Source organism: Theropithecus gelada, chromosome 5 (assembly GCF_003255815.1).
Source record: "Theropithecus gelada isolate Dixy chromosome 5, Tgel_1.0, whole genome shotgun sequence".
In the NCBI taxonomy this organism is placed as follows: Eukaryota; Metazoa; Chordata; class Mammalia; order Primates; family Cercopithecidae; genus Theropithecus; species Theropithecus gelada.
Genome location: NC_037672.1, coordinates 151,170,107 through 151,175,724, shown reverse-complemented (window position 1 = coordinate 151,175,724; position 5,618 = coordinate 151,170,107).

The following is a 5,618-nucleotide window of genomic DNA, read 5'->3' as shown; positions in this document are numbered from 1 at the left end:
AATCATTTCTATTTTCCCTTCAACTGAGTTTTGTTCTTGTAACTGCATCTGCATGAGATGTAGCCCAGCCTACCCAACTATGAAGCCACTCTTCTGGGTCTTCTCTTTCAAATACTCCCTAGTCTTAGAATAATGGAGTATAATACCCTACAAGAGCAGCAGTGTTTTAGGAGCAGATGATTCAGTATTAAGGTTAAATGACATCTGTTAGACTATACTACATGGAAGGATGAATATGGGTAAGCAATATTTTAATATCACCAATTGATTATTTTTACAACTGATTATTGTAAAAAATGTCTACTGTTTAATTTTTTCAGTACCATATACCTGGCATAAGGTAGAAGCATTCAAAACTAAGAAGCTGCCTTGTATTTACAAACCTCTAAAAGTGGGCCGACGTGTGCTTTGAAAACTTGCAAGCTCCGTGGAACAACCTCAGAGAAGCTGAGTGATCTCTTCCAGTCCCAGGCACAGTCAAAGACAGAACCTCCTGCAATTATTTCTCTGACTCCTAGCTCCTTCATTAGCCTACCCTAGGAAGCTGGGAATGCCTATTCTCTATGATTTGCACTCATTTTCTGTAACTACCCTCCGGTCTGGCTTGTTACATCTTAGTCACACCTCATCTTGTACCTTGGTTCCAATGACTGTATCAAGATCTTGTCATCAAGTATTCTCCTGAATTCTTAGCTGACTGTTAGGACGGTCCCTGTCCACCACACCTTCACAGCTAGCTGAGAAGTGGAGTCACTTCTCAGCAGTTTGGATACCTGTGCTCTTGTCTTGCCTTTCAAACTCTTCAACTATTGTTATCCTCCCTCTCAGTCCCTGGTCCAAAGCTGTCCTTCATACCTGTGCTTGTGTTAAAAGAGCATAAATAACAATGAGTTTAGCCCTGCCAATTCAGAGTGACATCTCTTAGATGCCTGGCACTGTGCTGGGACTTGGGGTACAATAACAAATAAAGCATTGTTCCTGTCTGGAGTTGCTAACAGTCTAGAGCCAGCTTTCCCTGTCTGTGTCTTTGGGGTCATCAGAGGTTCCTGAAAAGTCACATGTGCTCTGGGCATTTTCAACCATAGTGTTGGTTCTTGGGTTTGGGGCTTTGTGTTTCTTAATCTGTTTGTGTGTGTAGCCTCTTTCTTGAGGACACAGCACACACTGTTTAATAAATATGATTCAGTAATAATAATTGAGTTTGGAGTTCTTTCTGACTTTTTCAGAGAACACTCCACTCTTAAATGAAGGCATTGTCATTTTCATTTCTTTTTAAATCTTTCACACTTTAAATACTCATAACAGTAGACTTGTGTTACATGATTAAAATGTTGTAAGTCATTTGATATATTGTCCCCAGATGGGAGATATAAAATAGGATATTTGCCCACAAATCCTCTTCCAAAACTTAGCAAAGAAGTGGGTAGGAAGGAACAGTACAATTTGCCAGTTCTCTGGATGTATTTATTTAGTTCATCTGCTTGCAAAGCATTTCTGTATCTCATTTGTTTTTATTCCAGGAAAAGATTGAGAAATGAGTTATAAAATTCCCGCTTTATACATGAAGAAATTAAGGATAGGTGAGATCAGAGAGTCTCCCAGAAATAACATATTCATCAGTGGCAGTGTTGATTCCAGGGAATGAAAATCTAGCATGGGTGGGCTGTGTGTGTACGGGCGTCTTTCCAGTTCTGCCTCTGGACACTGCCCATTCTTTGTCTATCCCATGGGCTGGGTGGTCTCTATGGTCCTTCGGGCCCTTCATCCAGATATCCAGATAGCCAGCCTCCTGTTCGTTTGTTCTCCACTTTCTTCCCACTTCTATGTCTAGCCCCAAGTGCACTTTGATTGTTAGGCCCTCCCATGTCCCTGGGACCTGGGTGGTTAGACCCCCCAGGAGAGCTCCCCAAGATGCTCAGAATCCTATTCCTAAATCATTCTCAGGAACCTAATAGGAGGAAGAGTCCAGGAACTCAGAGCTCATATCCCTTCCTATGCAGATAAACTCAGTAACGCACATCTACATAAAGGTGGGACAAAATTCCCAGCGGCAGGGAGAAGACTCAACAAGGCCCTGGTGGGGGCAATTCTAGGCGGACATGAGTCACTGACACCGATGCAATGACCTCACTGGGCAGCGCCCTTCTGAGCACTCAGCCACACCCACAGCCCCTTTGCCCCGCATCACAGGGGAGAAGCAGGTGGAGAGGAAAAGCACAGAAACACATCTGACCCTGACCAAAGGGCACACCTTCCTGAAAGAAAAAAACCTTGGATTGTTCATAGGAAATGATGGAACAAGCATTAATCTAATTATGGTATTAAAAACAAACAAACAAACAAACAAAAACAGAGGGTTTCCCAAACGATTTCTTTGCTGACTGCTCACTTGGGTTGAGAGACCCAGGAAGAAATAAGTATGCCACAGTCCAACAGTGTTTGGCCCACCATCTGATAAAAATGAATGTCCTTGCTTATAATAACAGCTACTATTTATTGTGCGTGTACTAGATGCCAGACATGTCCTAAGTGTATAATCTCATTTTGTCCTCAAATAACCCTAGATATTGCCATTATTTCCAATTACAGACACAAATCTATTTGGGAATATTCTAGGTGTTGACCACCATTTGGTCTAAGGCTTCTACATCTTTTTCAACTTGGAGAAAATTTTGGAAATTTTTTTTCTCAATCTTCAAAACACAAGATTTCTTGACCCATTATTTATGCTAGTTCTATAAGAGTAAAATAAGTTCTCCCTTTGGGAGGGGGACTTTAAACAGTGCAAGAAATAGCAAAGACAGGAGGTTGTCACTCAAACAAGTAGATACGCTAAAGCTGCCAGCAGAGACAGACTAGCAGGTAGTGGAATAATAATTAATATTTTATTACTCTCAGAGCTTCATTCTTTCATTAATGTTTGAATAAGATAGGTCTGTTTTATAATGTTTTCTTATGTGTGTTTCTGGGTCTACTTACTCCTCCTGCACGTTTTGTCTTTTTTCCCCCTTTCAGGTTTTTTCTTTCCTGTTTCTGTCATTCAGTTTGAGGCAGCCTTTTGGGTCCCTTTTTGCTTTGAACATTATCTTTTTCTTTTATCCTTGCTTTTTGACAGAGTCTTTACCTCTGTCATTTTTAAAAACTATGTTATTTTTCCATTCCTCTCTTTTCATGCACTTAACCAATTGTGATCTGTTTTGATTCATTCTGGTTTTAAGTACAAGCTTCCTCCCATGGTGCTTTTTCTCTGCTCTCCTTCACAATTTTCCTTTATCTCCTTGTAACTTATTTTTTTCTTTCTATAATTAATGGGCAGCTTATTTAACTATTTAAGTATTTATGATTTCTCCCTAATTGGTCCTTCTTTCTCCTTTCCTTGGGATATTCCTCCAGCACTCAATTTGGTAATGCAGTCAGTTGGAACAGAAGGATCTCACAATTTTTCCATTACTCAGTCATTCTCTATTTTTCAGAAACAAATTCATGAAATTACCTACTGTGCCTTTAGGCTATAAATCTCCCTTTAGCTTAGATTAAAATGTGACAGGTGTAGTCAGAAGTTGCCTACATTAATCACAGACAGTATATAAGGAACAAAGAGCATCAGGAGGTAAGGACTGGAGTGCAAGAGCTTCCAACTAGTGAAAGCAAGGTACTTAAGTATGCAGAGAGTCAAAAAATGGTCCTCTCAATCAATGATGTGGGAGATAAGCTGGAGTTTCCTTTGTCTCCCTGAAATTGTAAATCTTTGAAAACAAAAGCAATTTTGAAAAATATAGTTAAAAATGTTTCCTGGGGGGTCTCACTGCCTTTTTTTGGAGACAGCTTTCCAGGACACCTTGCATTTGTTCAGTTCTTATTTCCAAAAGGCATTGGCATTATCTCAATTCATCTTATTAATAACTCTAAGAGAAAAAAGAGGCTGCACTGAAATTGCCCAGTTCACAGGTGAGCTTGCTCAGAGACGGAGTTTCACTTGTCCAATCTAATGTAAGATTTAATAACAAGGTTTTCGGTCTATGTCTGTTGAGTTCTGTGCTTTCTCAAGATTTAGTTCCCTGCCACTCTCCGTACCTTCCCTACACATTCCCTGCTTCTGTATTCCTGTTTTGTCTCCTTTTATAACTTTTGGAATCTTTCATATTTTATCACTAGAGAAACAAGATGATATGAACTAACTGAAGGAGAAGAAAATAGTCACCACTTTCACGTGTTCAAATGAAGTTGATCATACTTGATATATCTAAACCTCGCCTAATAATTATTCAGATACAATGATACTATCTCTGAGGGGTTTACTAAAAATTCAATTGAGGCCGGGTATAGTGGCTCACACCTATAATCCCAGCACTTTGGGAGGCCGAGGTGGGCAGATCATGAGGTCAGGAGATCAAGACCATCCTGGCCAACATAGTGAAACCTCATCTCTACTAAAAATACAAAAAGTTAGCTGTGCGTGATGGTGCATGCCTATAGTCCCAGCTACTCAGGAGGCTGAGGCAGGAGAATCGCTTGAACCAGGGAGGTGGAGGTTGCAGTGAGCCGAGATCATGCCACTCCAGCCTGGGCGACAGAGCGACACTCTGTCTCAAAAACAAACAAACAAACAACAAAAACAAACAAACAAACAAAAATTCCATTGAAGAAAACAGATAAATCAAGGATGAAAATGACAGTGAAGGCAGGTCTGGCCCACTGTTTAGTACCAAGGAAGTCTAAGAGCCTCACATAGTGAGAAGGCTGAGGAACAGAGGGCCAAATACTTATTTTAGGTTTTATTTTAACTGCCTGTATTGCTCTTAACACTGCAGACTTCTCTAGCAACAGCAGCAATGACCCTCCCCACATTCTGGAATACTCAGAAATCTAAACTCTGCCTCCCACTGCTTCTGTGTGGAGGGAAAAACAACTAAACATTCCCCAAAAAGCTTCTTATCACAAGTGTGTAAAAATTCTTCAAGTGTGCTCTCAAGATATGCTGTCACCTGTCAGCTTTCTTGTTTACTTTCTCAGAGCCTCAAGGGCCTGAAACCTGTGGTTTTGTGAAATACTTACAATTCCTTTTTTACTATCATTATCCGTAAGCTTGTGCTCAAGGTCACCCATTTCACTGTTCATGTTTACTTTCAGCTAGGCCTGAAATGATGCCAAAGAGGTGGAAGGAAGCTTCTGGCTTTATCCCAAGTGAAGCAGGCACCTCCCTGTTGTAGCACATTATTCTGCATAGCTTCCTATAGCTCATCTTTCATCCATTTGACTTGCTCGCTCACTCACTTGCAATTGTAGGCATTTGCTTTATCATCCTTTGGTGAGGATGAGGGTGAAAGTGAGTGTGAGAGAGTATGGAAAATGGGTAGGAATGGAGGAACAACTGAGCAGATATGCTCTCTGGCCACCTAGTCTTGATAAAAAAATTTGATAGCCCCTGCCCAAAAGAATATAAATCATGCTACTACAAAGACACACGCACACATATGTTTATTGCAGCACTGTTTACAATAGTAAAGACATGGAACCAACCCAAATGTCCATCAATGACAGACTGGGTAAAGAAAATATGGTACATATACACAATGGAACACTATGCAGGCATAAAAAGGAATGAGATCCTGTCCCTT